The following is a 13,328-nucleotide window of genomic DNA, read 5'->3' on the forward strand; positions in this document are numbered from 1 at the left end:
CAGAGCCATAGTTGTTTTAGTTTTGAATAAGTTGACCAAAGGATGGTTAACCTGAGGATGGAAATTACTCTTATTCTTCATTTCTAAAAATGGACATTTTTCTTTTTCTCTAGTGTCCGGATTCAGATTGTCAAAGAAAATTTTGAGCTCCATTTTTCGAATCAACTTAAAAAGATTAACCTCTTCTTCAAATAAGGTTGAATTATTAGTAGGTATAAAGGATACACCTAGATTAAGGGTGTCCATTTCTGATTTTGATAACACCTTGGAGGAAATGTTTACAATTATTGGTTCCTTCAGTGTTTGGTCTTCTGACGGCCTTTTCTTTTTCCCTCGTCTTGTTTTTCTCCTCCTCCTAAAAAAGATTCTGGTACGGGAGTAGTGTCTCTGGGTTGTAGAGGAACTCTGCTTTGTGGTTGTATAACTGGAGTAGTCGTAGGTGGTACGATGTTACTGGTGGAAGGCCTCTCTTCCAGTTCTCCACTGGTTACTTCACTGCTATCTGTATTATTAACAGGGCTTGGTCTTGGTTGTCTTGGGGAAAAATTGGTTGATCTATTACTGTAGAATTCTTGCCAGGTGTAGACAATATCTCGGGCATAGTCAAGGGTGTCACGTCTGAACTTTCTGATCTTTCTCTGTTCTATTTCTTTTTTATAGTTATCCAAATCTCAAACTCAGCACTTAAGACACAAATTTACAGAAAACCTACAGATGTCAATAGCACTCTTCATTTTCACAGTTTTCATCCAAAACATCTAAAAGAAAATCTACCGTATAGTCAACTCCTTCGCCTGAAAAGAATTACCTCAGAGGCGGATAAACTCCAAGAAGAATACTTGATTATGAAATCCCGTTTTGAAGATCGACATTTTCCAACTGTCCTCCTAAACAAAGCTATACTCAGAACAGAAGCACAGACTAGAACGGAATTGCTGACCATTAAACCCAAGGAAACCAAATCTAACTTGATACACTCACTGAAATACTCTAGCCAGAGCTTTCAGATAAAAAGGATAATTTACAAAAACTGGGATATCATTAAATCAGACCCACAGCTTAATCAACTGTTCCCAGAACCACCGATGCTTGCCTACAAAAGAGGCAGAAACTTTCGAGACAAATTAATTAAAGCCGAAAGAAGGAAAAAGTCCAATCAGTCATTTCTTAACAAACCAAAAAACGGCACTTTCCCGTGTCTGAATTGTCAGCATTGTTCGAATGTAATAAAGGGAGATCACATTAGACATGCCAACACAGGTAAAAAAATACTATTAAAACAATATGCCACCTGTGACTCAAAAAATGTCATTTATGCTCTACGCTGTCCTTGTGGACTGTACTATGTGGGTAAAACAGCCAGAAAAGCGAAAGAACGTTGGACGGAGCACAAATCTAACATCCGTACCAAAAACACAAAATCCCCAGTATACAGACATTTTAGAGACCACAAACATACTGTGGCCCAAATGAGAGTTGTGATTCTCGAAATTGTGCAGCCGCTTCCAAGAGGTGGTGATCTACAAAAAATCTTGTCACAAAGAGAATTATATTGGATACACTGCCTTGATTCACTTACCCCGTTAGGGATGAACGAAGAATACTACCTAGGCCCTTACTTATAATGTAGCATTTGTTGATACATCGTTGTTAGATTCCCGTTCTATTTCTATATAAAAAATGTTATGCCAATATTTTTCTAAAAAAGACTCGGATACCATGCTACAGTTTCCAGAAATAGAATGTGCATCCATGAGGAGCAGATATAAATGAAATTTGATAACAAACCGTCTGCAGAGGTTGCTCAGACTAATTAATTTATACAGTAATTTGGAATCGTTTAATGGTTGAATTTATGTTTATGTTTATGTTTTTGTTGATACATATCCCTACGTATCCAATACATATGTTTCCTTATGTTTACATGTACCCGAACCATCTTGTTTCGACATTCCACCTCCCATGCGGCCGTTGTATAGAATACCATACCTTCTTTAGTAAATACTTCAATTCCCGAGATTACACCTTTTTAAGATCAGGTATACTAAATTTCACATCTAGTCTTTGCTGAGCACTCTTTGACTCGCCTCCCTAAGGTTCACCATTTTGGTTTCTTTTACTTGAAAGACGCGGATGATACGTCACACGGTTGACGTACACCACGCAACCACTTGATCTTGGATACGTCAGTAAACATGATGAGATCTGTCCTACACATGCGCAACTCTTCCTTTTCCTAAATACGTCAGTAGACATGACAAGCTTTATCTACACATGCGCACTTAGGCTACTCACCGCGCATGTCACTTTGCTAACAAAGAGCATCACAGTCAGTATATAAAGAGACGCTGCACAGGGTGGACGCATCTCCAATCCGGCAGATGCGACAATCCTTGTAGCGCCTCCCTCCAAAATATTTAATGTAAGTACTTGTAGCCATTAGGTTTTCTCTAGATTAGATGCAGTCTATTTAAAATATTTATCTTTGTCTCTCTCTTCTCAGTTAAAAAATAGTAGTCGACAGACTTTGAACCTTTCTGCCGCAAACCTTCCGTGTTGGATGACAACCACTAGATGCACTTTGCAATCACCTTACTTTTACCGATCATTTTTTCTTAAGATACGTAAGTCTTCAATCCACCTACTTTCATTTAGAAAGTGCCAATTAGATAACCTTGTTTTCATTTTTTTAAAAAAAACGCTTTTGTTGTTAAAAAAAGTTCCATGTACAAATATAACTACGTAAACTCTTGCTCAAGAATGGAGGATGGGATCATAAGCAGATTTACCGAGCTGAATATAAACAACATTTGGTCTTCTTTATCTTTGTGTAAAACAAGCACACTACTATATGGTTTCCAAGTGTGTTTTTTTGTATTAATGAATATTTTTCTTAAATTACGATCACCTGTTTAAATGTGTTACTTTATGTTCAACGGATGACTTGTTGACGCTATTTTTGAGTTAAACTGAGATAAAAACAGAGATAAACTATATGTATGGGCTAATATAATTTGACTTATATCATCTCTTCACTTTGTAGAAAAATGAAACAATTGTGCCATTGCCCCTGAAGAAGAGTTGTACTCGAAACGCGTTGGGCACCACCATATGCTTTGTACAATAAAGAAAAGGATAATTTTACGAAAATCTCTGGTCTCCAGAAAATATTTGCATATTTGCTTACTTGTTTAAGGAAAATTATTTATGTATCATGAAACGTGTTTCTGTCATAATTCTCGTTTTTTCAAAAATTCTACCTAAAAGATTATATGTGAACGAAATCCAGAAACTCTCTTGAGTTATTGTTCTGATTTTTTCAGATATTCGATAGTGTGCAGGGGACGGGAGTTCCCAAAGTGTTTTGGGAACAACCACACTTTTGACTTGCAATATCCTTACATGGTACAGTAAGAGGCACTTTCCCTTATATATTACAATCATTTTTTTAATTTTGGATGATTGGTGGCACATCCATTGTCAGGTAAAGTGGCTGGTGGTTTGAAGCAGACCAAGGAGCTCCTTAGTACGGACTCGCTCGTCTAATACTACTCCCTTGGCTGGGGTCATCCCTTCTCAATCATTGTGTGGCTACCCCTCCGATTTCTTCATTAAGAAGACATCAGGAAGAACATTTCATCACTGGGACTTGGACCTAACAAATTGGGAGACACTGCCCAAGTTGCTGCCCCTTCTCACAGCTGTTCATCCTTTTCGGCATTCTCTCCTGACGACATTCTCCTGGCTGCTGGGCCGATTAAGTAATCTTGCCCATTATATCCCATTCCTCTAGGTGTCCTCCAGGAAATGATGCGTCTATCGTTCCCTGGGTGGCTCAAGCAATGCATTTCCACTGTTCAGTTGGTACTATCCCTGCTCAACTAAAGCAAGCACTTGTGATTCCCCTTATGAAGAAGCCCTCCTTGAATCCGGGTATCCCTGCTAATTTCCACCCTATTTCTCTTCTTCCTTTTTTTATGAAACTGCTAGAATCCTTGATTTCTCCTCTTCTTAGATCTTTTTTTAGAGAGTTCTAATTTCTTTGACCCCTTTCAGTCTGGACTTCGGCCAGGCCGTTATACGGTGAGCATGCTTGTCTCAGTGTTGGACGATCTTACCCAGCTGGTTGACCAGGGGGGTTGGTGCCCTGATTCTCTTAAACCTGTCAGCAGCCTTCAATACTGTCAATCATTCCCTGCTGCTCAGCCGCCTGTCCGCAACCAGACTTTCTGCGCCGGTCATGTCATAGTTCATCAATTTCCTGGCTGACTGGGGCCAAGTTATTGCTCTCTCATCTTCTAACACTTTTTCTTGTGCAGTCCCCATTTCTCAGCCTTGCCCCCCACTTTATTCAATATTTACATCCAGCCTCTTGTCCATCTCATCCGCTCCTATGTCTTCTGCTATTACTCTTATGCTGATGATATGCAAATTATTGTCTGACTTAATCTGTCTCAGCCTGATACAGCGTCTCAGTTTAGGAGTTGTCTGGTGGCGGTTGGATGTTGGATGAGTGGCAACTGCCTTAAATTGAATGGGGATAAGACTGAAGTACTGTTGTTTGCCCCACCCCCTCTTGTTCTCCTTCTTCTTTCTGAACCCCTTCTTTGTGGCCTTCAGATCTTGGTCCTTTTCTTTCCCCAGCATCTCCGGTGAAGAATCTTGGCTTTAAAATGTCCACCTCTTTTCTGACTGAGTCCCAAGTTAGTTCCATTTACCAGACCGGCCATTTCCAGCTTTGAAAGTTCCTTATCTTTCTCCCCTCTCATTTTTGTGTTCCAGTGGTTGCCTCTCATTTTGAGCTGCATCAACTATAGCAACTCTCTTTTTCATGCACAATCTCTATACCTCACCCGTCTACAGCTCCTTCAAAATCTGGCGGCACACGCAGCCACTGATACTCCCTATTGTTCCCACATCTCCCCTACGTTTCACTCTTTACATTGGTTGACAGTCTCTAAACTTATTTTCTTCTAGTCACTTTGTATAGTTCATCTGGGCCGTCTCTGGTGAAGGCACAGAATGAGTTTCCACACTATCTTCCGGTGCGCCCTTTGCGCTCGCAGGAGGCTCGTCTGATTTTGGTCCTTCGATTTCGGCTTACTAGGATTGCTGGTTGCTCCTTTTCTAGTGCAGCGGGCAAACTGTGGAATACCTTACGGCTTTCTCTTAGGGCCACTGAAATCATATCCATTTCAGACGTCTACTGAAGACCCATCTTTTTTTAACTCTCTCTGGGCCTTCTGGTTCCAGCCACTCCTGATGTATTTCTAGCGCCAAGTTTGCCTCTGATGTACATGCGCAATATAAGACTTCTAAACAATATACATATACCTATTCCCTCATTGTAAGATAAACTTAGCTAGGGGCCTATGTAACCCAGCCTCCTACCTAAGCATTACAATTCATACCTGTACGTTTGGGCTAATGTAACCTAGAGCCCATAAATCTGTATACTGTAACTGTGTGTAACAAAGACATCATCTTGTAACAGCGCCTCAATGACCCCGGCCTGTGTGCGCGCTATATAAATGCAAACAAATACATAATTAAATGCTTAACATAACAGGTACATGGTACAGAGCTGATCAGCTTGACTAAGTACTGAATGTCTGCAGAGTTTTTCCTTCTGCATGAAAAGTAGTGCACTGCAAAATGCTTTGCGGTGAATGGCCCCACAGGCAAGGAGAGAGCAGGATGTACAATCACAGTCTAAATGGCAGTGGTGCACTGCAGCCATGCTGGAATTCTCCATCGTCTCACCCCAGGTCTAAAATAGCCTCGCAATCCCACTTTCCACTTTAATCCCCAGCAAAGATGTGAGTACCAGAACTATTGATGCCAGTAGCTGGTATATGATAGTAATACCTGTCATGTGACGTGAGACCCGGAGCAAATAATTGCAGTTTCTGGGTACATGATGGCAATAGCGGGCACGTGGGGAACCCCTAGCAACTTTCTGTTCAATGCCCACTCAACAGGCAAATCTAACACCTTTGGCAATATTTGCTTACATTTCTTTTAATGTCTGTTGGATGAATTAGTGCCATGCTTTAGATTGACATCTAGCATCAAACATTACCCTCTTAATTTTGTAATGATATCTTGTCTGACAAATTGTCGCTCACAAACTCAAGATATTCATTAAGGTAACGTTTGACTTGCTGGTGTTTGTAGAGTACCGTGGAAATATGAAGGATGAGTGGTTTGATGAGGGTTGTATGAGTCTACTACACTAGTACAGTGGTGAGTCCTCCACTGCAGCAAGATTGGCTCCCATTACTCCGTATGGCTTTTGTACAGTAATGATCCCTGCACTTCAGCAGGAGTTGGGTATGATTATCTGCGAGGCTCTCCTACATCGATAGCATGGTGATCCAGGCATGTAGAACGAGTTCAACATGATGGCCGATCGGGTTCTACAACAAGATGTTATTTCTTGGAATCTTATGTAGCATGGCTTTGGGTCCTGTAAAAGAAGAGGTTATCCGGCAATGGTTCTATGGCCATTTTGCTACTTGTCATCCTTAACTGATCTGCACCAACTCACCACATTTCGCCTCACAGAATAGAACTACGCGCGAGAGCGCTTCAAAGATGCGCTGTGGGGATCCAACCCATCTATCCATGAACTTGACTAAATACAAACAATTGAGAGCATACAGTAACAAGGCCTTGATATAGCTGAAACACGTGTCATACAAGGGCAATCTGAATAAAAAAGCGTTCTTTTCTTTGCAAAACTGGATTAGGCACTGTCTTTTATCTGACCTCTTTGAACAATTTAACTTATATCAGTGGTTTAATTGGCTTTTTTAACCACAACCCATACAAGACACGACACACACTTTACTTTGTTTCAAGATACTTTTGTCTGTAATCTACATTTGTCGCCTTGACAGACTGTGCCTACAAAGCCATAATTGAATACAACAACTCACCACATTTCAACCTTTATCCCCCATTCCTCCCAATGTCATCTGAAAACAGCTCCCATTGTCACTCTGCCACTTAAGTGCTCTCTCTAGCTCTCCTCACTTTCCCTTCCTCAATGTAAAAACATTCTAAACAGTGGTGATAGATAAGGGAAGAGGGGCTGCCTGGCCACTCCCCTCCATTCCCTAGGTGCAGTAATAAGGCTTCTGAGAGGCAGGAACTATTTCAAAATAGCGAAAAAACTTCCCTGGATATAACAACAGAGGGACCTATTTCTTCTTTTAGTTTTTGCTATTAGGTGGCATAAAACCAACAACAAACCAAAGGCATTGCATCGAAGGACAGCCAGGAGGGAGATGACATGTGAGGAGTGGGGTGCAGCTTGACCCATTGGCCATTCTATTCCCTATACTTTTTCCCACCCACTACCAGCCCCTACCCGCCAAAACACATCTTCCTGGGAGCTCTTTGACCCACCTATTTCAAGCAGTGATATCAAAGTTTGGCCTGACAGTGTTATTTCAAAGCAGTCTACCGAGAGTTAAATGCTTAATTGCAGCTGTATATACACAACAAGTAATACAAATGTCGTTTCCAAGTGTGCCATCAGCCACTTGATTTATATCTGTTTCTTGCATTGAAGTCATGTTAAAAAGATGCATTGACAACGCCATCAGCTTTGGCCTGTGGTTAGGTATCCGATAGGGTTTTGCCAGGCACTATCATCGTATGCCCAAGTAATCGCATCATTTTGCAGCTATTGCTATCGTAGGGCCAGGTAGTAACGCTATGGCAGTGCCAAGCAAATATCTATAGACTGCCTACACAAAAGTCTCAACTGTTGGCTTGCTAATTATTATTTAGTATGCAGGTTGTGCATTTTCTCAGGCTCACCTTACCTAGCCCTAGTGCTGTGCCCAGTGCCTTCTGAATCTTTTGCCTGCCAAGGGCATCGATCATCAGGACAAAGACCAGCCATTAGGAACAGGGATGTCATTTCACCAGAATGCTAGGGGTAGCGGAAGTGAGATCACACGACCCTGAACTTCTGATGACATTGACCACCCCCCCCCCCCCAAATGGCATCGCCGGATGGAATGGCACATGACCTTTCACCCCTTGACAACACAGGAAGTGCCATCATATAGCATTGTTCCTCAGTACACTAAGAAAATTATGGTTACGATATCACTGTATTATGATATACATTTCATACAAGAATGGATCACCATATGTAGTGTTAATATCAGTGTGTATAGGCCCATATTACCACATTACTCTGAATGTAAGAATTTGCACTTTCCTTGGCTTGACTGCAGTTACGGGCATCTCAAGGTTCCTGACAAGGCAATACAAGCTGCTTCTGCTTGGTGTTGGTGTGCTCCAGCCATCCTGCTCCCAGTCCTGTGCCACAGAATGCAGAAACCCGGCATAGAAGAAGATGGCAATGCATGGTCAGGGTGCATAATTACACTTAACTAATGCAACGTGCATCTAACGAAAAAAGAGGCAAAGCAGTATGCAGCAAATGCAACATCAAATCTTGACTATCTGTGATTCCCTTGGATTTGGTAGGGAATTTGGAAAAAAACAATGCTGCCAAGAAAATATGAAGAGAAAACAAATCACTAAAGCTGTATTTCTGTGTGAAGTCTTCCCACGCATGCATAGGTAATTTCAACTACCTCTAGCAAAGAAAAGAAACGTAAAACAGGAAGCTATCAGATATGCTAATCCCATCAAACTCTGTAGAAGCAGCGACTACAGTAATGCATGCGTTAAGTCCTAAATTGATGCAAAAGAAAGCCATACAGCTGGAATCCCTATTCTGGGGATATAGGGGTACAATCTGCTGCTTGCTGTGCTGTCAACAACACTAGCCCTGGCTGGATCAAGAGTCATTCCTGTCATTACAGTATTTATGAAACATAGCCAAATGGTGGTTCTGGGGCAGTGGGTTGCACATGCCATTGACCACTTACAAATGGCCTCGACTGGACCAAGTAGCAGCTATTTGTTTTTGGGCAGTGAAAGGGATCTCTATTGCTAAGTAAACACACACGTTGAAAGCAATGGCCACCAATGATCTTTTTCAAGATGCACGTGCATTTGCTGTGATGTTCTCTGTGCAAAAACTCCTATTTAAACAACTGGACCCAGTAGAAACAATAGGCCTCATTACAAGGTTGCCGGTCCGGTAACAACAGCATCGGTAAGCTTGCCGGTACCGTTGTTACAGGACCGGCAAACTATGAGTTCTGCCAGCGGGTGCCTTACAGCCCGGCAGGCCTGACATGCCGGGCGGACTGTCACCCACGAGCAGACCAGCACCATTATTAACGGTGCCGGTGCTACCGGCCTCCCCATTCCCATTGAGTCCTATGTGACTCAAATGGGGAGTAATTTTTACCGGCACCCGGTGAACAGAAATTACCGGATCCACCGGGGCTGGAATTCCCCGGTACATCCCCATTGCCGGGTGCTTTTAAAAAAATGACTCCGGCAGCAGCCGTGCTGGTATTTACCGGCTGGCTACCGCCGGACTCATAATGAGGCCCAATGTCTAAGTAGTAAAGCGGAGACAAGGTGTTCCGTAATATGCAATATCGTGCAATTCCCCCATGCTGCTCCTAACACCCATGGCCGGTAGAGGGTCCGGATGAGGCCGTATTAGAATCAAGGATGTGACGGGAAGGAGACCCTAAACTGCACACAGCACAGCTTTACCTCACTCACCCACGGCAGTTCTGCACTAGTCTTTATGCAAGCTTTTACCTGAATACAGATAAACTTAAAGCGGGCAAGGAAAATGAAACTTAGTTCATGTCCACCGAATACTGCAAATGTTGTCTGCTAGAGCCTCTATCAGTGCTGATGTGTGACAACTAACTTGGTCAAAATAGCCGTGACACTCCACCCACAGGTAAAGGGGCTGGTGGTCCCTATGACTTCATGTTAGAGTGGAAAATAAATCACTCCTAGAACGCAGGGGTGCCTGCAAAGACATATAGTGATGTCTAAATATATAGCACACTGTTTAAGGATCTCGCAACTGCCAAACAGATTGTACTGGTATCCGTACCTTATTGAACTTTGGTTAACAGATACGCCCCTCAGAGCGTTGTTTCGGTCCTTCTTAGTTTAAGGTAACGCGTGGATACACTTGCAACAGTTTCAATTGGAATCGCTCTGTAAACAAACCATGGTGGATGTGTGCATTGAGCAACCTCTAGTGGTGCCATATTTTTGGGGGCCGAGTATTCTGAAACGCACACTTAGTACTCAAAGGATTTTACCAGCTGAAGGAAAAGCTCTCATGTAAATTGTGCTTGTTAATACTAATGCAGTTTATAATGCCGCTAACAGCCTAAAAACCCTACTGTTTCCTTTATTAGGAAAGGCTCCATGCGCATGCGTATGTACACATTTATTTATCAACGTGATGGAGCAGACATCTGATTTTCTAGGCAACAGGCTTTATGTGTACAAGTGATGGCAATATCTCAGCTCTGTAGCTGAGCGACCGCCATGATTAACGGTCTGGCTTTGACTACTGGCAGAGCAAAAAACTAATAATTCTTCAAAAAAATGTGCCCCAAAAAGGAATAACTGTTGGGCCTGCTGCCATTGAGCACATAAGTGAGCAGCTAGCTGCACAAATACGGGCGTGCAGACACCTGAGAAGCATTGCTCACCTAACTCATAGAGTTGGACCTCCAGGTGACATATGTACCCCTCTCTTAAAAATAAACACTGCTGTGCTCTAGTGGGGACCTGCACTACCAATTCTATATAGAATTGATACTAGAGGAAGATCAAGAACAAACTTGGGCGAGCCATTAGATGACTAGCACTATTCAAACTGTGTCGTTCTTAATTCTAAGTAACCTGGGTACTTGATCCTGAAGAAGGTGGTACATCTATCTGTACATCTATCTCAGCCGAAACGCAGGGATATGGGTCGACCTTAGACAAATTTCGCAATTGAATTGGGCCGTCTTTTAGAAAACTTTGCTTCGTTTTGTTGGATTTGAACGTTAGGTTCTATTTGTTTGCCACTTACGATATTTATGTAACCTCCACATTTCGGTATTGCCATTTGTGTAACTAAGAAAATGTAAACTGCGCCCAGTTACCTCTGGGTTAGGAGTGCAATATAAATAAAGAAACAAACAAACAACTAGGTGGTTGATATTTGGTTCTTATGTTCTGTTTTTTTTAAAGAAAACATCCATTTAGTATGTGATTGCGATTGTGTTTTTTACAATGCAAATATGAATCCAAAAATCACTGAATAAATATTTGATTTAAACAAAATGCAAAAGGCTTAGCTAAATAATCTGTCCTATCCCACATGCCAAATATTGACTTGATTGTGTTTGTTAAAACAGATCCAGACTGGTAGCCTAAGTAATCAAGTGTTTGTTTTTCTGGTAGGACCCCTTTTGCTTATTTTTCAAGTGATGGTGTAGAAGAGGTCCCAAATAAAGCCTGCACTTCAGTCGCCCATTTTGAAGTACCAGGAACGTTCACACCAAAATATGTGACGTATGATGAGCAAATAAACCAGCAGAGAGCCGCAGTAGGGCTCTGCCCAGTATCTTTCAGAAGGGCAACGCCTATTGAAGTACCGATACCCAGAAAACCATGGACAGTACGGTATCCATTAAGTAAAACCTACCAGCAAATGAGACGAAATGAAGAGTGTCTAAGTACTGTCCAGGAAGAAACCAAAAAGGCCTTAATGGAAGACGAATGGTGACGTCACGAGGACCCGGACTGACATGCAGATCGAAGAAATGACGACCTGAGAATGACACACAGAGACGAAGCGCTATGAATAAAGATATCGTGAACCTAAAAGGGGAGAACAATGTTGAAATACAAAGAAGTTCAAGCTGTAAGCAAGATGAAGATATTCAACTAGTTTTACACCTGTAAATATGCTTGGAACCACAAGAAAGCTAAGAAAACAGTGCAGCTTGCTATGCTTAGTAGAAGAGTAGTGCGGCAAGCGCCATTATACATAATCTACCTCAAATGAAGCACTTTATTACAAGTATATTTCTACTTTGCACAATAACGGAATCAACCCAGGTTACTAGAGGCTAAACAAGAAGAGATTCATATCCTAGCAAAACGAGAAGAGACGGCTGAATCGAAACTCGGCAGATGCAACTCGTGCCAGGAGAGCCAAGGTCATACCAATAGAAGGAATGAACAGTAGCTACATATAATTGAAACGTAAGAACAGAATATCCTGTCTCTGAAGGTCGAGATAAGAAGACGTAGGCAGGTGGCGAGCAGAAACGAAAATCAAATACACAAATTGAGAGAAGAGAGACAAATTCATGGTATCTGAATCACGTGACCAGCCGAGCACAAAGAAGCAAGAGTTCACACCTATGCTTGGCAGCCTCCCAAGCAGAGATATCAGAACTTTTCCAGACAGAAGATGCAGTTTCGAGGCCAACCACAGTGAACTAATTGACACATAGCCACTAAAGTGATGATTGATTGAAGGAAGGCCGGGTGAATTCGGGGGCACCCTGCACCTGGCTGACCATTTTGCGTGCTGCTAAGCAAAGTAGACAATTATGCATGGGGTTGGTGCCAACCCAATCACAATGGACCAAGTAATCTAGGGTCCTATAGTTGGTAGAACCAATGGGACGTCGTACTTTTAGTGACATTTACAGTAGTCATTCTTGAAGGAAGGGCTTAGACTCCCACCTGACAGTGTTCACCCAATACCCTCACTCTGTTACCATATACAGATAAAGTATCTATATTAAAGTTACCTTTTCCTAACCAATAGAATTGCATGTTAACTTTTGAGTGTTACACGTCAATTATGACAAGTTTTGAGTATAAATGTTATAATTTGTATGAAGTTCATTGGAGTTGAAGCAAGAAGGACGATCGCATCACTGCTGATTTCCATGACTCCCTATTTTTTGTACTTGTCATTAAACTCCCTTTGCCAAACCATTGAGTTGTCCTTATTGATTGGTGTTGGAGTAATACATCTGCACCCCCATCCATCTCAAGGGTGCAGCTATCTCATCTTAAAGTACTTCGGAGCAAACCTTGGCTCTTTGGGCCATCCGGGGGTCTCCGGAGGACACTTGGTAGCAGAGATTGATGGTTATCGATTATCGATTATTGATTAGAATAAGACACCCATTCACCGTCAACATAAAGTAACTCTAGGTATTCAGCAATAACACGAGTCCTTTGCCATTTGTCCTAGTAGACTGTAAAGCTCCCCGTAGACAGTGGTAGTGTAAGAAAAAACTGCAGACCAGGGTCTGAAGGGACCCATGTGCCCCACATTATCCCTTCCCATTCCTACGGGCAGCTGAGCGGGTGAAAAGCCGAAGAAGGCGGTA

The 13,328-nt window shown here is 42.1% G+C and overlaps 1 long non-coding RNA gene across 1 annotated transcript in view; it reads left to right on the plus strand.

The window, feature by feature from the left end:
- Nucleotides 1–12,927, plus strand: part of LOC138581801 (uncharacterized) — a 194,688-nt gene extending 181,761 nt beyond the window's left edge. Inside the window, exon 2 of the long non-coding RNA XR_011304792.1 lies at nt 11,374–12,927. This is a non-coding gene — a long non-coding RNA (uncharacterized lncRNA). The remainder of the gene's footprint in view (nt 1–11,373) is intronic.
- The last annotated feature ends 401 nt before the right edge of the window (nt 12,928–13,328 follow it).

Source organism: Ambystoma mexicanum, chromosome 3q, assembly GCF_040938575.1.
Source record: "Ambystoma mexicanum isolate Mex_15411 chromosome 3q, UKY_AmexF1_1, whole genome shotgun sequence".
Taxonomy (NCBI): domain Eukaryota; kingdom Metazoa; phylum Chordata; class Amphibia; order Caudata; family Ambystomatidae; genus Ambystoma; species Ambystoma mexicanum.